Source organism: Gorilla gorilla, chromosome 5, assembly GCF_029281585.2.
Source record: "Gorilla gorilla gorilla isolate KB3781 chromosome 5, NHGRI_mGorGor1-v2.1_pri, whole genome shotgun sequence".
Taxonomy (NCBI): domain Eukaryota; kingdom Metazoa; phylum Chordata; class Mammalia; order Primates; family Hominidae; genus Gorilla; species Gorilla gorilla.
In genome coordinates, this window is record NC_073229.2 from 164,300,464 (window position 1) to 164,327,498 (window position 27,035).

At 35.4% G+C, this 27,035-nt stretch overlaps 1 long non-coding RNA gene across 1 annotated transcript in view; it reads right to left on the reverse strand.

The window, feature by feature from the left end:
* Window positions 1-26,434, reverse strand: part of LOC115934968 (uncharacterized) — a 50,903-nt gene extending 24,469 nt beyond the window's left edge. The window contains exon 1 of the long non-coding RNA XR_008680714.2: window positions 26,357-26,434. This is a non-coding gene — a long non-coding RNA (uncharacterized lncRNA). The remainder of the gene's footprint in view (window positions 1-26,356) is intronic.
* Window positions 26,435-27,035: the final 601 nt, after the last annotated feature.

Sequence of the window (27,035 nt, forward strand, 5' to 3'; positions counted from 1 at the left end):
CATTTCATAATGGTAAAGGGATCAATTCAACAAGAAGAGCTAACTATCCTAAATATATATGCACCCAATACAGCAGCACCCAGATTCAAAAAGCAAGTCCTTAGAAACTACAAAGAGACTTAGACTCCCACACAATAATAATGGGAGACTTTAACACCCCACTGTCAATATTAGACAGATTGAGACAGAAGGTTAACAAGGATACCCAGGACTTGAACTCAGCTCTGCACCAAGCGGACCTAATAGACATTGACAGAACTCTCCACCCTAAATCAACAGAATATACATTCTTCTCAGCACCACATTACACTTATTCTAAAATAGACCACAAAATTGGCAGTAAAGCACACCTCAGCAAATGCAAAAGAAAAGAAATCACAACAAACTGTCTTTCAGACAACAGTGCAATCGAATTAGAATTCTGGATTAAGAAACTCACTCAAAACTGCACATCTACATGGAAATTGAACAACCTTCTCCTGAATGGCTACTGGGTAAATAACGAAATGAAGGCAGAAATAAAGATGTTGTTTGAAACCACTGTGAACAAAGACACAATGTACAAGAATCTCTGGGACACATTAAAAGCAGTGTGTAGAGGGAAATTTATAGCACTAAATGCCCACAAGAGAAAGCAGGAAAGATCTAAAATTGACACCCTAACATCACAATTAAAAGAACTAGAGAAGCAAGAGCAAACACATTCAAAAGCTAGCAGAAGGCAAGAAATAACAAAGATCAGAGAAGAACTGAAGGAGACAGACAAAAAAACCCTTCAAAAAATCAATGAATCCAGGAGCTGGTTTTCTGAAAAGATCAACGAAATTGATAGACTGCTAGCAAGACTAATAAAGAAGAAAACAGAGGAGAATCAAATAGACACAATAAAAAATGATAAAGGGGATATCACCACCGATCCCACAGAAATACAAACTACCATCAGAGAATACTATAAACACCTCTATGCAAATAAACTGGAAAATCTAGAAGAAATGGATAAATTCCTGGACTTTTTTTGGTTGGTAGGCTATTAATTATTGCCTCAATTTCAGAGCCTGTTATTGGTCTATTCAGAGATTCAGCTTCTTCTTGGTTTAGTCTTGGGAGGGTGTAAGTGTCCAGGAATTTATCCAGATGGATTCACAGCTGAATTCTACTAGAGGTAGAAGAAGGAGCTGGTACCGTTCCTTCTGAAACTATTCCAGTCAATAGAAAAAGAAGGAATCCTCCCTAACTCATTTTATGAGGCCAGCATCATCCTGATACAAAAGCCAGGCAGAGACCCAACAAAAAAAAGAGAATTTTAGACCAAAAGCCCTGATGAACATTGATGTGAAAATCCTCAATAAAATACTGGCAAACTGAATCCAGCAGCACATCAAAAAGCTTATCCACCAAAATCAGGTTGGCTTCATCCCTGGGATGCAAGACTGGTTCAACATATGCAAATCAATACACGTAATCCGTCACATAAACAGAACCAATGACAAAAACCACATGATTATCTCAATTGATGCAGAAAAGGCCTTCGACAAAATTCAACAACCCTTCATGCTAAAAACTCTCAATAAGCAAGGTATCGATGGAATGTATCTCAAAATAATAACAGCTATTTATGACAAACCCACAGCCAATATCATACTGAACGGGCAAAAACTGGAAGTATTCCTTTTGAAAACTGGCACAAGACAGGGATGCCCTCTCTCACCACTCCTATTCAACATAGTATTGGAAGTTCTGGCCAGGGCAATCAGGCAGGAGAAGGAAATAAAGGGTATTCAATCAGGAAAAGAGGAAGTCAAATTGTCCCTGTTTGCAGATGACATGATTGTATATTTAGAAAACCCCCATTGTCTCAGCCCCAAATCTCCTTAAGCTGATAAACAACTTCAGCAAAGTCTCAGGACACAAAATCAATGTGCAAAAGTCACAAGCATTCCTATACACCAATAATGGACAAACAGAGAGCCAAATCATGAGTGAACTCCCATTCACAATTGCTTCAAAGAGAATAAAATACTAGGAATCCAACTTACCAGGGAGGTGAAGGACCTCTTCAAGGAGAACTACAAACCACTGCTCAAAGAAATAAAAGAGGACACAAACAAATGGAAGAACATTCCATGCTCATGGATAGGAAGAATCAATATCGTGAAAATGAAAATGACCATACTGCCCAAGGTAACTTATAGATTCAATGCCATCCCCATCAATCTACCAATGACTCTCTTCACAGAATTGGAAAAAACTACTTTAAAGTTCACATGGAACCAAAAAAGAGCCCACATTTCCAAGACAATCCTAAGCAAAAAGAACAGAGCTGGAAGCATCACACTACCTGACTTCAAACTATACTACAAGGCTACAGTAACCAAAACAGCATGGTACTGGTACCAAAACAGATATATAGACTAATGGAACACAACAGAGACCTCAGAAATAACACTACACAACTACAACCATCTGATCTTTGACAAACCTGACAAAAACAAGAAATGGCAAAAGGATTCCCTATTTAATAAATGGTGCTAGGAAAACTGGCTAGCTATATGTAGAAAGCTGAAACTGGATCCCTTCCTTACACCTTACAAAAAAATTAATTCAAGATAGATTAAAGACTTATATGTTAGACCTAAAACCATAAAAACCCTAGAAGAAAAGCTAGGCAATACCATTCAGGACATAGGAATGGGCAAGGAATTTATGACTAAAACACCAAAAGCAGTGACAACAAAAGCCAAAATAGACAAATGGGATCTAATGAAACTAAAGAGCTTCTGCACTGCAAAAGAAACTACTGTCAGAGTGAATAGGCAACCTACAGAATGGGAGAAAATTTTTGCAATCTACCCATCTGACAAAGGGCTAATATCCAAAATCTACAAAGAACTTAAACAAATTTACAAGAAAAAAACAAACAACCCCATCGAAAAGTGAGCAAAGGATATAAACAGACACTTCTCAAAAGAAGACATTTGTGCAGCCAACAGACACATGAAAAAATGCTCATCATCACTGGCCATCAGAGAAATGCAAATCAAAACCACAATGAGATACCATCTCATGCCAGTTAGAATGGCAATCATTAACAAGTCAGGAAACAACAGGTGCTGGAGAGGATGTGGAGAAATAGGAATGCTTTTACACTGTAGGTGGGAGTGTAAATTAGTTCAACCACTGTGGAAGATAGTGTGGTGATTCCTCAAGGATCTAGAGCTAGAAATACCATTTGACCCAGCCATCCCATTACTGGGTATATACCCAAAGGATTATAAATCATGTTAATATAAAGACATATGCACATGTATGTGTATTGCGGCACTATTCACAATAGCAAAGACTTGGAACCAATCCAAATGTCCATCAATGATAGACTGGATTAAGAAAATGTGGCACATATACACCATGGAATACTATGCAGCCATAAAAAAGGATGAGTTCATGTCCTTTGCAGGGACATGGATGAAGCTGGAAACCATCATTCTCAGCAAACTATCACAAGGACAGAAAACCAAACACCGCATGTTCTCACTCATAGGTGGTAATTGAACAATGAGGACACTTGGACACAGGGCAGGGAACATCACACACCATGGCCTCTCAGGGAGTGGGGGTCTGGGGGAGGGATAGCATTAGGAGAAATATTTAATGTAAATGATGAGTTGGTGGGTGCAGCAAACCAACATGGCATATGTATACCTATGTAACAAACGTGCACGTTGTGCACATGTATCCTGTAACTTAAAGTATAATTTAAAAAGCTCAAACTAAAATCGATTTCTTCTTCTCAACTATTTTTTTAAAAAAGATCTACTTTATTGGAAGAAAGATTGATATGTCCATCCTCTCATAGAAAATTACATAAAGATTGTTAGGTAATGGGACAGTAAAAGTATATAAAGTTAAAACACGTAGAAAAAAAGTGTTACAGAGATATATTAGACAGTTAATTTGAGATATATTAGACAGTTAATTATGAAACCATTCTAGTTTTTATTACAGTATCTTTGATTACTTTTAGTTTCTAAATTTTCTTTCATAACTACTTTTGTGTTTTTAAATTTTTCTAAAATTTCCTGTTTTAAAAAACTCAGATATATGCAAAGTTGCAAGTAGCGCACAAATAACTTATTTTTCCTGAATCCTTTGAGTTATTGACGTTATGCTACATTATCCTCAAATACTTTCATATGTATTTCTTACATAAGAAAACATTTTCCTACATAGTCATGATGTAATGGTCAAAATCAGAAAATTAACATCAATGCATTACTACCATCTAATCTTCAAACTTCACTTACTTTTACCCATTATCCCAATAACGACTTTGACAGCAAAAGGATCTAGTTTAGGATTTTGTTTCATTTATTTATCATATGTCTTTCAATCTCCTTCAATCTGTAATAATTGCTCATCTTTTGGTTTTTATAATTTTATTTTTAATTTAAGAATCTTGGCACTTTTGAAAATCATAGAGCATCCATTTTGTAGAATGTTACTCCAGTTATATTTGTCTGATGTTTCTTTGTAATTCCATTGTGACTAAGAGTCCTTGACAGCAATGTCACAGTAGTGACCTTATTCTCATTGGGTACTGTCATGCAGGCACAATTGTATTTTGTCTCATTACTGATGATATTAATGTTGATTACTTAAGATAGTGTCTACCAGGCTCCTTCATGTAAAGTTAATCTTTTCTCTTTGTAATGAATAAATATTTTTGAAGAGATAATTTAAGACCCATTCCTCATCAATATTTCAGTTAATTTGTTTAAGCTATATGGACTCATGCTTTTTCATATAATTGGTTATATTCCTATATTATTATTATTTGTTTTGGTGCTTGAATTGCCCAATATCTGGCCAGTGAGAGCCACGTTTCACTGGCTTCTTTTCATCTTTCTTGTCCTCATTATTCTTTGAGCACTTGTTTAGTTTCTTGTACAATGAGATATTCCAGGCTCATTTTCTATTTTTTCCCTGCCTTATTAGCTTAGAATTATCCATTTCTTTCTTTCTTTCTTTCTTTCTTTTTTTTTTTGAGACAGAGTCAGCTCAGGCTGGAGTGGAGTGGCATGGTCTCAGCTCACTGCAACCTCTGCCTCCCAGGTTCAAGCTATTCTCCTGCCTCACTCTCCCAAGTAGCTGGGACTACAGGTGCGTGCCACCATGCCTGGCTAATTTTAATGTATTTTTAGTAGAGACAGCGTTTTGCCATGTTGGCCAGGCTGGTCTTGAACTCCTGGCCTCAGGTGATCCACACTTCTTGGCCTCCCAAAGTGCTGGGATTACAGGCATGAGCCACCGCTCCCAGCCTCCATTTCTTTAAGGAGCCCTGACTCCTTATTGTGGAAAAAAATATTTAGAAACTAATGTCTCTGCACTAGATGTGCCCATTGCTTTTGAGTATTACTATTACCTTTCTTCCTACTCTACTCTTCTTGTGCATAATCTTTTACCTTGCTCAGCTCCACCTAATGATTTAGACAAAATTGTTTAGGAAAGGCAGGTAAGAGGATAAGAAACAGAAGAGGAAGAGCCACCAGTTTGAATTATTTTTCTTAAAGAGGTTTTCCAAAATTCTATAATCTTCAGGCACCCCAAAATTTATTTTACTATTCTACCATATAAATTATTCTTAGTCTTTCTTGTTTGTTTCTTTTCTCACTAGCATATCACTTCTAAGAGTGCAAGGATTATTACCTTTTTTGTTCCCTAATCTGTTCCAAGGAGATTTATAGTGAAAGGACAGCATTTGCTTCTTCTTGGTGACCAAAAGGGACCTTAGCAACTTACAGTTATGGATAAAAAAAGCAAATAAAAGTAACATACAAATTACCTTTGGGTAGAGAGTGATTTTTTTTCAAGATTAGAAAAAAATGAATTCTTCAATCTTGATTGGCTTAGTGTATTTACCCCTTTTCTGCTTAAGGAATTTTTGCCCTTTTTTTCCTTCGATGATTTATAAAGATTGTCAGAAAAATTTGTATTACTCATTTAGGGACGAATTTTTATTTTATTATGAAATTATTTTCACCATATATCCTAAAAACCAGCACTGGACTTATCTGATCCAGTGATCTAGTCTTGGTTTCATCTGCCTAATTATCTTATAGCAGGAGAATGGCAACACATGAAGAGTAGGCTGTTCAAGAAGAAAGGCCCTGAAAAAAAGTGAAGATGAAAGGTAATTGATCAAACAGAAATGATACATTGTGAGTTACAGTTAATCAAAAGCTGAAGTAATTATGGTACATTATTGTTACAAAATTAGTATAGTAGTTAGGAGTCATTACTGGGATTACAATAGATACTCATTCAAGAAGCATTTATTGAAAACTTCCTTTGTTTTGAGCATTGTTCTAGAAGCTGGAAACGTGTAGGCAGATTAGATATAAACTCTACATGCAAAGACATCTAATCCAGAAGGGAACTCAGTCTATATATGAATAATTACTGGCAGTGTTATAAATACTTGTAGAAAAGTGTCAGAATGCTGAGGGAAATCAAGACCAATTCATCCTCTCAACATACTGGGGTTATATTTAGCTTGGAGAAAAATATACAGGTGGTCTAGGGTTTTATCTTGTCATCACTGCTATTGAGTAGAAAGAAATGTTTCTTTTATGATACTACCAGCATTTTAATGTCTATGGTTTATATGCAAATATCAGGCTGTACTGGAGGTTGATTTTAGGGATATGGTTGAAGATTTTGGCCAATATATGAAGGTAATGAAGTAGTCAAAACCAGAATAAGTTAGAACTCATAGCAAGCTTTGGAAGAATCTGCAGTCATACAAAGCATATTCAGCATGAATACTTCAGAGTGGCATTTCTCCCATCCTTGCATATATGAAAAACCTGTCACAATCACAGTATTTCTAGTGCAAAATACTATATAATAACATAGTGTCACTCATTGGATAAATTTTGGAAGATTTTCCTGTTTTAAAGGATTTTATTTTATTTATAAATTTATTCAAAGAAGCAGTTTCTTCACTTTCTTATAATTCTTAGGGATAAAATATATTCGGCAAGTAAATTATGTCTAAATTTGGGTTCACTGGTTGGAAATAAAAAAGGAAGTAGCTTATCTTTGTTACAGCAATTTTTCAAATGATAGTATCTTTTTACCTTACCAGTTTGTAGAATTACCTCAGTGAAAGAAAAGGTCTATGCCAAACATTTTTCTGCAATCTGGACCAAATGTCTGAGATGAATTAAAATAAGAGAGGTTGGAAATAAGGGTGGAATAGCAAATTCTGGATGTTTTTGTGCATACTTGTTTTTCAGATCGTGTAATATATGATAAAAAATATAAATACCCATTTTTATAAAATCAAGTTGAACTTAACTCAAAAACAATACATATTTGGGGGCAGGTATTCAGCTTTGCCAATATTTAAAAATTTTTCATTCACTCGAGTGTTGAATTTAGCAATTGTCATTGTGTTTAGAACTAGAAATACAATGAAAAACCAGATAGACATGGTTATCTGACCACGGAGTTCAAAGTCTAGCAGGTAAGATAAACAAACTTGAAATTGAAATAAGTGTAATAAATGCCTTGATGGGGAGTGACAGCGGCGTCATGGGTGGGAGGACATAGAAGGAGATCAAGTCTTGTGTGTGTGTGTGTGTGTGTGTGTGTGTGTGTGCCTGTTTGGTGTGTGTGTGTGTGTGTGTGTATCTGTGTACCCATGGAGATGTGCAGGTGTGTGTTTAAACTTTCCAGGAGAAATGATGGTTATGCTGGTATCTTAAAAATAAACACAAAATAAAATAAATAGAATATAGTCTCCATCATCCATAATGCTAGGGGAAATTCAGAATAAAAGAAATAATGCCTTTGAAAGCAGTAATTGCTTGTGTGCCTTAGGTAAGTAATTTAACAGATTAGATGTAATTTAAATATCTTTTTAACTTGAAATTCAATGACTTTATTAAATTAATTCTGAATGGTTAATTTTTTTTCTGCTTTGCAAATTTTATGACTGCAGATTATCTAGATACTTCATAGCTACAACTTATCCATTTTAATTCTGAAGACTGTCCAACACATTAAAAAAAAACAAAACTCTATCTAGGGGAAAATTGTGAATTCCGATTGAGCATAAAGCTAGAAATTCAATAGAAGGAGAGTTTTGACTTTTGAAAGATGTGTTGGCTGAAAAAATATACTCTGTCGTTTAGATTTCCTTTGTGCAGTGGAATAAATAGAGGGCATGAATTCTAGGATGATAGATGAAATGCAGTTTCTTTCAAGGTCTGAGGTGGAGAAAAGTTCAGTAAGAGAGCAAGCAACGGTGATATTATGGTGAATTCTGATCACTGAGGTAAACCAACTGGCAGGGCATTTATTTCTGTCATGTTATGAGAAGCATATCTAGGAAAAGAGGAAAAATATTAAAATGTATACTTTCATTCAATATTTGTTCCACAAATATTTACTGAGTATTTTCTGTTGGACACATACCAGGCTAGCCAAATAAGCAGCTCAAAGTCTACTGGAACTGACAGATAAGAAAAATCAATTATTTCTTTAATAGTAACAGTAATAGTTAATGATAAACAAGGGCCTACTAGGTGCAAGACACTGTGCTAAGTCCCTCACATGGCTGCTCTGATTTAATAGTCACAAAAGTATTATAAATACTTTTTTATGGGTACATTTGCTATTTTTAATCTGGTTTTATAGAAAAGTAAACAGGCTAGAGAAATAAGGTCAGTAGCATACCCCAGGTGATTCAAGTAGTATGGTAATTGCTATGAGAGATGTAAATGCAGTTTTTTTTTTTCTGAGAATATTTTAAATAAATATTTTGTTTTGAAATACATTTAGATAATACAAAGATAGTGTACAGACAGTTCCCATATATTGCTCACCAGTTTTAGGTATGAAATCTCCTTATGTTACTATCTTATGTTTCCATGGTACATTTGTCAAAGCCAGGAAACACACATTGGTACATTGCTATTAACTAAACTCCAAACTTTTTTTGAATTTTAGCTTTTCTTTTCTTTTTTCTGTTTCAGGATCCAATCCAGGATACCATATTATTTCATGCTATGTCTGAAAGCCCTAAAACAGAGCACAAAGAAGGCTCACTAAGGTAGGATGGGTGTGGCAGGAAGAACAATGTGGGGAAAGGATAGACGAATATATACAAAGAGGAGGTGATGCTTGCACTTGGTCTTAAACATTCAGGTGAAGTCATTAAGGAAAAAGTAAGAGAAAAGCATTAAAGACAAGGAGAAAAATATGTTAAAATATGGTGTAAATGGGTAAATTGCAAGTGGTTCAAAAGGACTAAATCATATATTTAGAAAAATGGCATGAGGTAGGACTAGGGAGTTAGGCCAGCAAGAAAACTTAAGGGTCCTGATACCATGTTTATGAATGTTCCCTTTATGTTAAAGTCGTCAAAGCCATTGAAAGATTTAGGCAGAGAATAACAGTCAGATTATGTTTGAAACTGAATTTGATAGCATTATGGAAGTATAGATGTTGAATGGACAAAGAGATTATTTAGAATCTATTATCATAGTCTGGGTAAGAAATAACAGAAATAATGAAATACTGAACAAAATCTATGCCAGTAGATATGGCAGAGTTATACAAAATATGAATGAGTTTAAATTAATATCACTGGAGAGAGATTGAGGATTCAAGTTTAACCATTTGGTTGTTTGATGAACGGTTGTGCTATCCACTAAAATGGGAGATGAAGAAAGATAAATAGAAATTGGAATACAATTGTAAGTTCAATTTGTAACATCTTTTTTCTGAAAAGTCTTTGGTACCACCATTAGCAGGAGTCCAAAACACCATTAAAAACAAAAATATTGCGATCATATCTGAGATGACCATATAGATTTTAATCTCTTTGCATCACATCCATAATGCTAAAGCTAAGCACTGTAAGATTATAGGGTGATAGTAACAGAATCTAAGAACAACAAGGGATTCTATCATGGAAAAATCAGACTAAAGTGAAAAAGCAATACTGATAACGGACTGATATGAAGGAGGGAGAAAGCTGCAATAAATGATGACAGAGAAGACAGAAGAGAAAAGAATTTCAAAAGGGAAATGTGGTCGACTTTGTCAAATGTTTTATAGTTCTCGAACAAAATAAGTGAAAATTAGGCACTTTTTGCTTTAGGTCCAACATGTGAGTCATCATCCCCATTCTTAAAATAAGAAAAAGGTTGAACAAAATGAAAGCACCAACTTTCTTGGACTAATTTTTGCGTGAAGTTTACAGGGCAAAAATTGTCACCCCAAAAGCTGGAGAGTTAGGTGAATACAGAAAGTGAAAGATGCTCTATTACCTGAAGCAGAACCCACTGGAGCCATAATCTGGTAGGGAGACTTAAATGGGAAATTTGACAAATTGAGGAAGCTGAGCGGACCAGCCTGAGAGTAAGAAACTCCTGGGGTATCACATTTCCCTGGTTTCCTCTAGAAATGTCACCAGGTTCTCAAGGTAAAGAGTCAAAATAAATTCCTTCATGACTCTGGCAGGAGAGGGGAAAAGTAACCATTGTGAAATAAGCTCAGAGCATTTTTTATAGTAAAGGCCTACTCCAGAAAAAAACAAAAAAACAAAAAAACGGAACTCTATCCTACCTGAGGGAGAGGCATTTCCCAGATTCTATACCCTCTAGCCTTTTTTTGGTCTCAAATAGTGGTGAAAAACTAAGAAAAATTTGTGAAAGTAACAGCTAATATTTAATTTTAAGATAATATTTAATAATAAGATGATAGAAAGCTCACACACACCCCCCAAAGAAAATTAAGGCACGCACTTTCCAGAGGCTGAGGGCTTTCTATATGAGGCTCTGACAAGTGACTGTGTCCCCAGAGTGGCAAAAACCCTTATGCTTTGGCTTGGGAGTGGTGAGGGAAATTCCCCTTCCCACTCTGCATACTGCCATAGCAGTTGCTGCCACTGGGAGCCAGACAGGTAAGCCTGAGATCTGACTATATGGGGTTGGCGGCAATGACCCCATCCCAACTGATGGAACAGCCTCTGTGCTCTGGCTTTTGAGTAGAGAGCATGATCTCCTCTTTCTCTCTCATCTCACTGCAGCTGCAGCTACTGCTGCTGTCACCAGGGGCTGGGTTGGATAAGGCAGAGGGCTACCTGTATGAGGCTGTAAGTGGCAACCATGCCCCAATTGGTGGCATGGACTCTGTGCTCTAGCTCATGTGCAAGGTGTGAGTCCCTTCTCCCCTCTGAAGGGTGAGACCCCTCCTCTGCATGGCACTGTAGCACTGCTGCCACCAAGAGCAGAAGAGACTAAAAGCTGAACGTCTTGGGTTGTGGATGGCAACCCTGCTTCACAGCCACTGCCAATATCAGGAAGCACTGCTTGGGACCCACAGAGTTGCCCCACAACTGTTGCTGTGGATTGCTCATACCACGCTAGCTGCCTAGGGAGCTGAGAACTCACTCTTCCAGCCAGCTCACTGCTGCTACTACTGGCATCTGAGCAAGCTACTTGGAGGACCATACCTAAAAATAATGAAGACCTTCTATGACAATCCCACAACCAACACTGTATTGAGATGAAGAAAAGTTGAAAGCCTGTCTTCTAAGAATTGGAATAACGCAATAATACATAGCCCACCTGGTTGTGCTATCACCAGTGTTAGTGTATGCCAGTCTGGGGCCCATGAAAAGGCATGCTCAATCCACTACTTTTATCACTGGGGCCCTAAGACTGGCCTACTTTGAGCCTGTGTCTCCGAGAAAACTTCATCATAGCCTCCACTAATAGACACACCTCAAGCCATCTAGAAAATCACAAATACCACTCACATTGTTTACGTTCAAAGAAATCATACAGAAACTACACAGCAGCATGCACTCAGAATCAAAGCCAAAGGGCTCTACCCAGCCAACACCACTGATACCTCTTCAGGAAAAACTCATCCCATAGGAAAGCAAAGTTTAAAAACTGGAAGAAGTGACTGTCACACCAGATGTAGAGATTTCAGTGTGAAGACACAAGAAACATAAAAAACCAAGAAAATATGATACCTCCAAAAGAATGCAATAATTCCTCAACCACAGATTCCAATAAAAATAAAATTTGTAAAATTCTGGAAAAAGAACATAAAATTATGATACTAAAGAAGCACAGTGAGATACAAGATAATTATAAAAAATCAGAAAAAACAATTCAGAACATTAGTAAAAAAATTTAGCAAAGAGGTAGATATCATAAAAAAAGAACAAAACAGAACTTCTGGAATTGAAGAATTCCTTGAATAAAATATAAAATACAATTAAAAACTTCAACAATATATTAGATCAAGCAAAAGAATGAATCTCAGAATATAAAGACAGATTTTTTTGAAATAACCCAGTCAGACACAAAGAAATAAAAAATAATAGAAAAGAATAAAACTTTCATGATATATGGCATAGCACACAAATATATAAATTATTGATAACCCTGAAGGCAATTAGAAAATGTTTGAAATCCTATTTAATAAAATAATAAAAATTTCCCAAGTCCAGCAAGAGAGGTAGACATCCAGATATAGGAATCCCACTAATCCCCAAACAAATACAGTGTAAAAGTTCTTCACATTATAGCCAAACTGTCTAATGTCAATGACAAAATAAAATTCTGGAAAGCAAGAGAAAAGTGTCTAGTCACCTACAAAGGAGACCTCATCAGACTAACAGCAGACTTATGAGCAAAAACCTTAAGGCCAGAAGAGAATAGGATGATGTATTCAAAATGCTGGAAAACAAAAAAACACTGCCACCCAAAGATACTATATCCAGCAAAATTCTCCTATATACATGAAGCAGAAAAAAAGTTTTTCCCAGACAAGCAAATACAGAGGGAATTCATCACCACCAGACCAGCTTTACAAGAAATACTCAGGGGAGTCCAAAACCTGGAAGCAAAAGGATGGTGCCATCATGAAAATGCATATGTATAAAACTCACTTGTAATGCAAACACACAAATAAGGAAGAGAAAAGACTCAAATGTTGCCAACACAGAAAACCAGCAAAACACAAGGACAAGCCATAAGAGGAAAAGGAATAAAGAATATACAAAACAGCCAGAAAACAACTAAGAATATAACCGGAAGTAAACCTTAGATATCAATAATAACCTTGAATATAAATCAATTAAATTTTCCACTTAAAAGATACAGACTGGCTAAATTGATTAAAAAATGATTCAACTCTATGCTTCATATAAGAAACATATTTACCTGTAAAGACACATATAGACTGGAAGTAAGGGAATGCAGAAGGATATTTCATGCAAATGAAAGCCAAAAGTGAACATGAGTAACTATACTTATATCAAATAAAACACACTTTATGTCAAAAACAGTATGAAAAGACAAAGAAGGTTATTACATAATTATAAAGGTATCACTCCAACAATAGGATACAATTCTAAAATATATATGCACCCAACACTGGAGCACCCAGATAAATAAAACAAATTACTAGATCAAAAGAAAAAGATAGACTCCAATGCAATAATAATAGGGAACTTCAAAACCCCGCTTTCAGCATTAGACATATCATCTAGACAGAAAATCAACAAAGAAATATTGGATTTGAACTGGACTTTAGAGCAAATGGACCTAACAGATATTTACAGATTATTTTATCCACCAATTGCACAATACACGTTCTTCTAATTAGCATATGGCACATTCTCCAAGATTAACCATATGTTAGGCCACAACACAAGTCTCAACAAATTTTAAAAAATCAAAATCATATCAAGTATCTTCTCAGATCATAATGGAATAAATCTACAAATCACTACCAAGAGGAGCTTTGGAATGGGTACAAATACATGGAAATTAAACAACATGCTCCTGAATAATCAGGTAAATAAATAAATAAATAAATAAAGATGGAAATTAAAAAATTCTTTAAATAAATAAAAATGGAAACAACATATCAAAACCAATGGGGTATAGCAAAAGCAGTGCCAAGAGGGAATTTTATAGTAATAAATGCCCGCATCTAGAAAAACAGAAAGAATTCAAATAAACAATCTAATAATGCACCTCAATGTACTAGAAAATTAAAAAAAAAAAACCAAAACCCAAATTAGCAGAAGAAAAGAAATAATAAAGATCAGAGCAGAAGTAAAAAAAATAGAAACAAAGAAGCAACACAAAGGATCAATGAAACAAAAAGTTGGGGTTCAAAAAGTTAAGCAAAAGTGATAAACCAGCTTGACTGATCTAGGAAAGAAGAGGGACGACCCAAATAAAATCACAAATGAAAAAGGACAACACAGAAATGCAAAAGATCATCAGAGACTATTATGACAAACTATACAGTAATAAATTGGAAAACCTGGGGAAAATGAACAAATTCCTCTAAACAAGTAAAGAAAACCCTAGGCATAGATGGATTCACAATATAATTCTGTGGAATGTATAAAGAAGGACTTATACCCATCCTTCTGAAACTATTCCAAAAAAATGAAGAGAAGGGAACTCTACACAACCCATTCTACAAGGCCAGCATTACCCTGATATCAAAACCAGACAAGGACACAACAATATCCCTGATGAGCATAGACATAAAAATCCCCAACTAAATACTATCCAACTGAATCCCACAGCACATCGAAAAGATAATACACCACAATCAAGTGGAATTTATACCAGGGATGCAATGATGGTTCCATATATGCAAATTAATAAACATAATACGTCATATCAACAGAATGAAGAACAGAAACCATATGATCATCTCAATAGATGCAGATAAAGCATTTGACAATATTCTAAACCCCTTCATGATAAAAACTGTCAACAAAGTAGGCATAGAAGGACCATACCTAAAAATAGTAAAAGCCATCTATGACAATCCTACAATCAGTACTGTATCGAGTTGAAGAAAAGTTGAAAGCCTAAGAAGTGGAATAACATAAAAATGCCCATTTTCACTACTACTATTCAGCAGAGTACTGGGTCTTAGCCACAGCAATGAGACAAGAGAAAAAAATATAAAGCATCCAAATTGGAAAAGAGAATGTCAACTGTCCCTCCTTTCAGATGACATAATTTTATATATATATATATAACCAATGACTCCATCAAAAATTTTTTATAACTGACAAAAAAATTCAGTAAGTTTGCAGGATACACAATTAATATTCAAAAGTAAGTAGCATTTCTATATACCAATAATGAAGTACCCTAGAAAGAAAGAAAGAAGGTGATCACATTTACAATAGTTATAACATTAAGTAAAATTCCTAGGAATAAATTTAGCCAATAGCTGCAAGATGTCTATAAGAAAATCTATAAAACGTGGATGAAATAAATTAAAGAGGACATAAATGAAACTCATGAACTCATGTTAATGAGTTGGAAGCATTAATATTATTAAAGTGGCCATATTGCCCAAAGCAATATATAGATTTCATGAAAGCCCTATCAAAATTCTAACAACATTTTTCACAGAAATAGAAAAAAAATTCTAAAATTCTTGTAATACCAATAAATGAGCCTGAATAGCCAAAGCAACCTTGAGCAAATAGAACAGATCTGGAGGCATTATACTCTGTGACTTCCAAAACATATTATAAAACACCATCGTATTGGTATAAAAATAGACACATAGACTTATGAGACAGTATAGAGAGTCCAGAAGTAAAACCACATATTTTCAGCCAATTGATCTTCAACAAAGCTTTCAAGGACATACATTGGGGAAATAACACCCTCTTCAGTAAATGGTGCTGGAGAAACTGGATAACCACATGCAGAAGAATAAAACTGCATACCTATATTTCACCATATTCAAAAGTCAACCCAAGATAGATTAAGGACTTAAAGGTAAGACCTGAAACTATAAAACTACTGGAAGAAAACAAACGTAAAATTCTTCAGGACATTGATACAGGCAAAAATTTTATGGTTAAGATCTCAATAGCACAGGCAAGAAAATAAAAAACAGACAAATGGAACTATATTAAGTTTAAAAGCTTCTGCACAGCAAAATAAACAATCAACAGCCTAAAGAGGCAACATTTTGAATGGGAGAAAAATATTTGCAAATTACTCATCTGATAGAGGACTAATATCCAATATATACAGGCCACTCCAACAACTCAGCAGTGAAAAACAAATACTTTTATTTTAAAATGGGCAAAGGACATGAATAGACATTTCTCCAAAGAAGACATAAATGGTCAAAAGGTATATATGAAAAAATGGTGAATTTTAATCATCAGGGAAGTGAAAATACAATCTGTCAATTTTTGTAGAATGCAGAGAAAGCAGTGTTTAGAAAGAAATTTATAATAGTATATGTGTACATTAGAACAGAAAATATAGGAGATTGTAGATAACTTCAGGTAGGAAGCTTTTGTTAAATAATGATGGCAGTGCATTAAGGAGAAAGTAGATGGAAAATAATATATTCATGAGGATAAGCTAATCTTTTAAGAAACATGTTTTTTGAAATATACCTTGGAAGTGTTTGGAATGCTATGATATGAGCCGGATTCAAATAAACTAATCATCTAAAATACCTATGCATCACCTGCTTATAATGCCTTTGTCTTTTCATCAATTTAAATCTTGGAATACTATTCCTAAAATTGAAGGAAACACTCAGTAAATGACTAAGTGTTTCTGGTACAAATAGAGTTAACTATATTGCATACATAAGTAGATTCCTGAGGAAAGGAGGCAGGGGACATAATTCTAAAGTAAGTATGGCAGTTGGAGAAAGGGATGAGAAAGTGATCAGGGAAATCTGGAGACTGAGCCACTGGCCTGGGAAGAAAATGCCAAGGCTGATACCACACAGGGATGGGGCCTGGCAGTCAGCCTTGATTCCTGCATCTTCTTTCCCAACACATGCCATGCTTTAGCAATTCCTGCCAACTTTTTCTGTGAAATATGTCTATGTGTGGGCCTGCACCTCTCTGATTTGCTGCCACTGTCCTAGCCAAAATCACCATCTGGATTATTGCAGTGCCCTCCACACAGGTTCTGCCAACTTTCTCCCTTTCTCCTCTCTAATCCACTCTCTACTCAGCAGCCAGAATGATAATTTGAAAAGTTCCCACTCAAAATTCTTTTCCAGTTGAAATATTCTCACTGCTTGCCATCTCAGAAAGCATAAACCACATACAACAAACCCACACCTAGTATCATACTGAACAGGGGAAAACTGAAAGCCTATCTTCTAAGATCTAGAACAAGACAAGGATGCTGACTTTTATCACTTTTATTCAACATAGTACTGAAAGTTCTAGCCAGAGCAATGAGACAAGAGAAATAAATAAAAAGCATTCAAATTAGAAAGGAAGAAGTCAATTAGAAAGGAAGAAGTCAAATTATCCTGGATAGCAGATGATATTATCTTATATTTAGAAAAATGCAGACATTACCAAAAAACTATTAGAACTGGCAAATAAATTCAGTAAACGTTCGGTTTACAAAATCAACACACAAAAAATTAGTAGCATTTCTATATGCCAATAGCAAACAATTTGAAAAAAAACCAAGAAAGTAATTCCATTTACAATGGCTACAAATAAAATATCTAAAAATTAACAAAAGAAGGGAAAGATCTTTTCAATTAAAACTATAAAACATTGATAAAATAAATTGAAGAAGACACAAAAAATGAAAAGATAGCCCATGTTCATGGATTGGAAGCATCAATATTGTTTAAATGTTCATACTACCCAAAGCAATCTACAGATTCAATGCAATCCCTATCAAAATATCAATGACATTCTTCACAAAAAAACTTAACATTTATATGAAACCACAAAAGACCCAGAATTACCAAAGCCACCCTGAGCAAAAATAACAAAACTGGAAAAATCACATTATCTGACTTCGAATTATACTACAAAGCTATAGTAACAAAACCAGCATGGTACTGGCATAAAAACAGACACAAAGACCAATGGAACAGAATTAAAAAACCCAAAAATCAATTCATGCCTTTCTACCAACTTATTTTTGATAAAGGTGCCAAGAACATACATTGGAGAAAGGACAGTCTTCAACAAATGGTGTTGGGAAAACTGGATATCCATATGCAAAAGAATGAAACTAGATTATTTCTCACCATATATAAAAATCAACTCAAAATGGATTAAAGGCTCAAATCTCAGATGTGAAACTGTGAAACTACTAGAAAAAACACATTTGGGAGTCATTCCAGGGTATTCAGCTAGGCAAAGATTTCTTAAGTAACACCTTGAAGGCACAGGTGATGAAAGCAAAAATGGACAACAGAGATCACATCAAGATAAAAAGCTTCTGCACAGCAAAGGAAACAATTAACAAAATAAAGAGACAACCCACAGATTAGAAGAAAATATTTGCAAACTAACCATCTGACAAGGGATTAAGAACCAGAATGTATAAAGAGCTCAAACAACTCAATAGTAGAAAAACAATCTGCTTAAAAATGGGCAAAAGATCTGAATAGACATTTTTTTTTAAAAAAGAAGACATATATATGGTCAACAGGTATAATAAAAAATGCTCTTCATCACAAATCAGAGAAATGATAATCAAAACTACAATGAGATATCATTTCTCCCCTGTTAAAATGGCTTTTATTCCAAAGACAGTCTGTAACAAGTTGGTGAGGATGTGGAGAAAGGGGAACCCACATACACTGTTGGTGGGAGTGTAAATTAGTATGGCTACTATGGAGAACAGTATGGAGGTTCCAAAAAAAAAAAAAAAACAACTAAAAATAGAACTACCATGTGATACAGCAGTCCTACTGCTGAGTATATACCCAAAAGAAAGGAAATCAGTATACTGAAGAGACATCTGCACTCCGATGTTTATTGCACCAGTATACACAATAGCTAAGATATGGATCAACCTAAGTGCCCATCAAAGGATAAATGGATAAAGTATGGTACATATACACAGTAGAATATTATTCAGCTGTAAAAAGAATAAAATCCTGTCATTTGCAGCCACATGGATGGAATTGGGGTTCATTGTGTTAAGTAAAATTATCCAGACACAGAAAGACAATGTTTTCTGTTCTCCCATGTTATCACTAATACGTGGGAGCTAAAAAAAAAAAAAATGAATTAATGGAGATAGCAGAATGATGGATACCAGAGGCTGAAAGGGTAGCAATGAGTGGAGGATAAAGTGGGGAAGGTTAATTGGTACAAATGAGAGTTAGGATGAATAAAGTCTATTATTCAGTAGCACAATACAGTGATTATAGTAAACAATAATTTATTGTTTATTTTTAAAGTCTAGAATTGAAATATTCTGAACACAAAGAAATGATAAATGCTGGAGGGGTTGGATAGTTCAGTTACCCTGATTTGATCATTACACATTATATGATAGTATCAAAACATCACATGTATCCAATAAATATATACAAATATTATATACCATAATAATTAAAAATAAAACATATTAAAAATAATTGCTTTGGCCTATAAAGTGCTGACTTAATTGAATATTTTTACAATTTTGATTTCATTTTCAGCCACTCTGCTTATTATTCACTCTGGGATTGGCTTTTTCTTCACTAAGCCCATTTCTCACACTTTCTTTCAAAACACTTCCCAATATTTGTAACTACATAGTTAACTGTTACTTTTTTATCTTTCTCTCCACCAATCAATAAACTTCATGAAGCCCAGTTTTATATCCATAGCAAGAACAGTGCTCAATAATTATTTACTGAATAGATGCATGAACACCTGAGGTCAGTGAGCTTGGGGAGCAGGGAAAGGGAATACTGAAATTTCTAACTGGACTATTAGCTGATGTCATTCTGAAAACATTCAGAGTCTTTTAAAGCTTTTGATAACTGAACAAACAAAAGGCAATCTAAATAAAAACTAATTTAATTACTATTTTAACTGTCTTTCCAAATTATTGGTACAAAATTATATGGTATAACAGTATTAATTGTTTACCCAAGTGCATCCTATTTTTCATTGACTGTTCATGTATTAAGTGTGAAATTTTAATTCTCTTTTGTAATAGATCTATTTCTATGTTTTAGTTCATTTGATTTAAAAATACAGCTTAATGACTTGATAATATCAATAGATATTATTCATTTGAGTATTTTTTCTGTACAAGATACTCTTCTTGAAGTGTGCTATCTCAATCCTCCTAACAACATCTAGCTGTCCACATTACTACCCTAAATAAGTATATGAGGTATCTACAGGTCAGAGAGCCTTGGTAACTTGCTGAGGATCACACAGCCAGTAGATGACAAAATCAAATCTTAAGCTCAGGGTTATTCAGCTTCAACATTTTTTTCTTTTTTCTCAGTACGGCCTTACCACCAGCCATTGTTTTTGGTCAGAGATGATGATGCATTCTTGAATGGACTAGATTTTCAGCAAAGGAGCTGCTTTTCACATATGATATGTAAGAAATAAATACGAAGATTTCATAAAAAATAAACTTTCTACTTGTGTGAAAGTTTTCATTTGGATATTTTATTTTATTTTTATTTTTTTGAGATGGAGTCTTGCTCTTGTCGCCCAGGCTGGAGTACAGTGGCACGATCTCGGCTCACTGCAACCTCCGCCTCCTGCGTTCAAGCTATTTTCATGCCTCAGCCTCCTGAGTAGATGGGGATTACAGGAGCCGGCCACCACGCCCAGCTAATTTTTGTACTTTTAGTAAAGACCGGGTTTCACCATGCTGGCCAGGCTAGTCTCTAACTCCTGACCTCAGGTGATCCGCCCACCTTGGCCTCCCGAAGTGCTGGGATTACAGGCGTGAGCCACCACACCTGGCTTTGGATATTTTATTAAGAAATTTGAACGTATCTTCATGTTTGCTCAAAGCTGAAATACCTAATTGATTCAGCCAGATCACTCCCAGTCAAAAAGAAAATGAACCACTGGAGTGAAAACAATTACTTCATTGGAATTTCCTCTCTTTGTTTTGGCTAATGCCATGGCTATGTATTTTGGTTATTAAAAAATAATCTCTTTCCTTTCACCTTCCCAGGTTTCAGCTCCCCTCTAAGTAGACAGTCCAGTTTGAGCTCCTCCTCAGCATGCCTGCCCTCGCCATTGTTCACTGTCTGTCTACCTCACTGCCAGCCCCACAGAAGCTGGGGACTATGTGTCTTTCTTTTAATCTCACATCACATTGTGGAAGGCTATAGTTGGCACTCTGGCTCTGAGGCTGCTTTCTGTCCTAACAACAAACCCTACATTGAGATACCCATCCCAGGAGTGGCCTTTGTATCTTCACACACTGGGGCACTCACTCCAGGACATTTAGCTGCTCTGTTATCCATTTATGTGAAGTGACCTGAAGTCCCCTGGGAATGGTAAGGGCAAGGTCAGAGCACAATGGCGTTTCCTTGAGAACGTGGCTGTCTCTCTTACTGTCTCTTCCTCCTTCACTCCAGTGATTATCAGCAGGCACTCTAATTCCTACTCCAAAGAGAATTGTTTTATCTCAGTCCTTAATAAAAGTTTAATAACAGAGCACTTTGGTGAGCTCACGTTAGTGAGATTTTATTTCACCTAATACACCAGCGTATTATGCACTTGAGTAATCTATGTGCCATTGTAAATAAAGTAAACAACATATATTTACAGAACTAAGCAAACTACATTTTATGATGGTATCCTTGAAACTTTCACACTCTGATCAGTAATAGCTCTCCCACTCATTAACGTGCATCAGTGAGAAGCTCCTCTAGCTATAAACTTACTGCTGAATAGCAGTCATTTCAAGTACCATTTGTTATTAAAACAAATACCTGGAAATTACACTATTAGTACAAAAATCAATCCAATTTTAAGCACAACATTAAAGCAAACTTAATACCCTCACTCCCATATGCAACATGCTATCAGCAAGTCTTCTTTGTAATTGAAGGCCTCTACTAAACCAGGACCCAGTAGAAACATTCATGGAGCCAAGAAGGGAAAAAAGGCATTTCCTCAATTTTCACAATTACTTTGAAAGAAAGGCAGATTGACAACAATTTTTGAAAAGATGGAAATTCTAGTCTCAGTAATCCTGCTTGGATTCAGTTTTGTCTAACTGATGAATATTTTGAAGCACTTACTCTGTTCCAGGCATTGAAGCTGCAGAGATGATGAAGATACTGTCTTGGCTGTCAAGAAACTTACCACATTATAGGAAGTGGGTTGGGGAGAGACGGTTGAGGTGTATACATAAATGCATACATCATGATGGTGAAAACCAAAAGATGTCCAGAGATTTCTGAGCATTGGTGGATTCAGATTAAGAGGGAAAAGCTTGAGAAAGAAGGTTTGTAGGTTTATTTAGGCTTAATGTAATTAACAAAATATATGGCATTTGAAGGTAGCATAGCACAATTTAAGGCAATAGGATGGGCACAAACATTCAGTTTTAGTCTCGTCACCACAGTTTGTTAGCTATGTCACCATTTCTACCATTAAGTAACTGGGTGGGCCATATGTCTTGGACTTAGAATATTTAACATGGAAACATTGTAGCACTAAAATGATGTAAGTAAAGCTTAAATCACAGTACCTGATGAGAGTAGGGTCTCATTAATGTCTACTCCTTTTCTTTCCCAATTCTTTCTCTGCCTCTCTACTCCATCTTTCTTCATCCCAGATATCTTAATCTAGAATTCCAGACCTTTTCACTGCCCTCCAATCTTATGTAGTGTCCTTCTACCATATCCAAGGCATTTCTTCTGCTAGAAATGCCCTCCTTTTCCTTACCTTGCTTGGCATGTCAGAATTCTATTATTTCCTGTGTGCCGTAAATGCTGCTTCCTCAACTAGGACTATCCTGATCTCTCCAACTGTACTTTTTCCTCCTTCTGAATTTTCATTGCATTTTGCATATCTTTCTTCATTCCTGTCACATTACAGTATACATTGTACTTACCTATAGGCACGTCTTATTTATTTTAAGCACATTAGGAATTGGGGTTAAATTGCTTGATACATCTGTAGCACGTAAAACAGTGCAGTAGGCCGGGTGCAGTGGCTCACGCCTGTAATCCCAGCACTATGGGAGGCCGAGGCGGGCGGGTCACAAGGTCAGGAGATTGAGACCATCCTGGCTAAAATGGTGAAACCCCATCTCTATTAAAAAAAAAAAAAATACAAAAAATTAGCCTGGCATGGTGGCGGGCGCCTGTAGTCCCAACTACGCGGGAGTCTGAGGCAGGAGAACAGCATGAACCCGGGAGGCAGAGCTTGCAGTGAGCCGAGATCGCACCACTGCACTCCAGCCTGGGCGACAGAGCGAGACTCTGTCACAAAAAAATAAAATAAAATGAAATGAAATAAAATAAAATAAAACAGTGCAGTAAATATTTAAAAGTTATTTCATAATTATTTTTAAGCTAGTATAAATTCTTCTGTTAAATAAATTAGTTAAATGTCCTTGGATTTAAAATATTTGTACATGAAATTTACCTCACAGAATAGTATGAAAATCAGAAGACTGAAAGATTAAGTGTATACTGAATCACTGCAGGACCAGCAGGTTGGCTCCATATATTCTTAAACAGATGATGAAAAGGTCTTTGTTCATAATCACTTTAGTATTAGACAAAGAGCTCATTATATTTATTTCCTAAAATTTGACTTGGGCTCAGGAGAGTTGCCCTAAATTGAGAGAAAAAAAGGAACTTGCAATGCGACTGGACACTACAAGCCATTGAAAACCATATATTTAAAGAATATTCAATGACATGGGGGAAATTCTATGAAATATTAAAAAAGTTATAGGATGCTAAATTTTAATTTTAGTATATTATTTAAATTTTATATCAGACAAAACAAAGTGTACTGAAATGTAACCAAATCTTTTAAGTAACTACATCTGGATAAAATAAAATAGTGATGATTTTTATTTTGTTTTATTTTTCTGTATTTTATATATATTTTTCAATAAATGATTATTACTTTTATAATCAGGATAACAATAAAAATGTATTTGTAATAAAGTAGTGGCTTTTCAACCAGGAGTGATTTTGTCCTTAAGGGGTTTATTGCAATTTCTGGAGATATATTTGTCATACCTGGTTGTGCTATTGGCATCTAGTGGGTAAAGGCTAGTGATGCTGCTATTAATATCTTCCTACAATGTACAGGGCAGCCCCCACAACAAAGAATTAGCCCCAAATGTCAATAATGCTGAAGTAGAGAAACCCTGAAATATAGAGAATGCAACCAAAATATACGGAATGAGGAAATGATTTACCAAATCATGGTACAACATTTAATATAATGGACTATTATGCAGGTCTTAAAACTTACACTGCCAAAATGCTTATTGAGATGTCAGTCTCACTAAGTCTTTTTCACCCTGAGAAGTTTACATTTCCTCATACAACAGCTCTTTGGTATATTCTAAGTTATATTGTCTTTTGTTTTATACATGTTCTTTTATGTTCCTAACAAAGAGGAGGATTCTTTAGAAGTAGGATCCCCATTTATTTACAGTTTCCTTCAACATCCCTTACTTACACAGTGCTAATATAAGAAAGACAATCTAGTTGTTATGGTTATTCATTCATAACCCTTGAAGTAAATACTCTTTTAGTTGTGTATGCCTGAACTCCAACTCAAACAATATTCCTCAATATTATGTCAAATCGGCATATATGTTATGTCTGTATGTCTATCTATCTATATACCTACCTATCTATCTACCTATCATCTATGTTTTGTCAGTCTATCCATCTATCTAAAAATATTGTGGTAGCTTACAGGGAAAGAGGAAAAGTTGCAGAATTGAGCATAGCTCCTGGGATCTTAGGAACTCAGGATGCAACAAAAGCAATGTCTTTACCTCTCATCTCTTTATCTCCCAGTGTGTCAATTTAATTCTTTCAGGCTTTCCTATATAGTAAGGCTCCAACATTTATCAGCTCTGGTGTCATATTTTATATGGTCGTGACAATGAAGGAATGAAAAATTCTTTCATGATGACTTAAAATTCCAGCAGGAAGATCTTGGAGACAGCCAGTGGCTTACCTTTGTTATAATATCTATCTTTAGACCAAACCATGGAGAGGGATATGGGTTATCATTAATGCCAAACCATGCTAGTGTTTGTGGTAAGGTAAGTTAGGGTCTATCATTTGAAGAGAGAAGAGGCACTGGGTGGTCAAAAACAATAATATGAAATTGTACCGAAGATATTTCACTTAGCATAAGAATGGCACTATGCACTCCAGAGTTCAATGCCCACATGATAGATACCCACTCCGTTCCTTGAAGATGGTATTTGATTTCTTGGGAGGACCTTTTTGCTTTCATTTTATCTGTTAGTATTTGGGAACAACTTAAACTTTAATGTCGTCTTGTTGTAGTTATTCACTGATAGCACACCAATAAGGCATTCAGCCTAATGTTTCAAGATTATTTGTTTATTAATAATATGTAGGATTATAAATATAAGACAAATGTGAACACTCAGTTACAGTGAAGTATTATGCACTGAAATATTATGAAAGCCATTCCAGAAAGTGTACCTGTCCCTTGATATTTCAGGAGATAACGTGAATGTGCTGTACAACCCCAAGCCAATCCAAGGATTTTGTATTAAGGAAGAGGCCATATTTATCATTAGCAAATCCAGACATTACCAAGATTGAAATACAATTTCCTGAGATCTTTTCTTGACATCGTTACAAGTTATGTTTAGAGGAAAATGCCAGCCCAGATAATCAAGAAACGTGCTTTCAAATAATACTTTAGCACTGAAGCAATGCTACTTGCTAGCAATGTAACTCTGATTGGTGGAGGTGAAGGACGGTAATGATGACAAGAAACCTGAGTAATATTGAAACCATTCCATTTAAAGCAATGATTGATATAGTTGGATTAATAGCTACTTTGTTTGTAATCATTTTGTTTATTACACTTATTCTTTGATATTTTTTTCCTTCTGCTGTTGCTGCCACTTCTGTATAAATTGAACATTTCATATAATTCTATCTGTTCTCATCTCTTAGCATATCAATTATTCTTTAAAAAATTTTAGTAGTTTTTCTAGAATTTGAAATACATATTTACAAGTAATTAGAGCCTACTTTTAAATGCTATACTGCTTTACACTTGGTGCAGGTACCTTATAACAAAGTATATACCATTTCCTACCTCCTGTGTCTTAGAACATTTCCAACATTTACTTTACTTATCCACATGCTATAATCACCCAACAAATTGTTACTATTATTACTTTGAATAGTCACCCATTAGATCAATTATGAATAAGAAAAATAAGATTTCATGTTGCAATGGCTATGGAGGCTAAAGTTTCCAAATTCCTCTAGTGTTCTTATTTTTGTCTCCCTTCTTGACTTTGGGGCTTACCTTCGTACTGCTTCTCAAAGGGTATTGGGCTCCTTGCAGCTCTTTGAGCTATGATCCTCTGTTATCTCTTGGACTCCTATTGATATGATATGGAGGAGAGAAATAATTTTATAATTAAATATTATTCTTTTAGTGGGCCTGTGTCCCTAGTTTATGATTTTCACAAGTATTTCTTAGTTTCCCTCCCATTCTCCAGTAGGGAGATAGAAAAGTTAGAAGGTGATGAAGGAAGTACCATCTGTCAAGTGGGATAAGGCTCTGGTAACATCTGTTACCCTGGAAAGTAGGCTTATCTGTGTTATTTGGAATACTCTGGGCCTATTTCAAAATGGTTACTTCTTCTCCCCATCAGAAAAACAAGGGATTTTTTTTTTCTATGTTCTTCACTGCAAAAATCTGTTGGGGTTTTTGGAATTTAAATTTATGAAAGTTTCTTAGGGTTTCTCCCTAAGTCTACAGCCCCAAGGAGTTTCTCATTCTCATATTAGCTCACACTCACCCTCCGATAATTTGTCAACATTGTTATTTAAGAGTTCTCACCAGTTTACGGCTCCATCTGCTTTTGCTTGCTTTTGCTCTATATAAGCTGATCTCCACTGTGATTCTCTTTACTCATCTGACTCTCCAAATTTTGGGGTGACAATTTGCCTTGCCACCATCTCACTTTTCTGATGGGTCT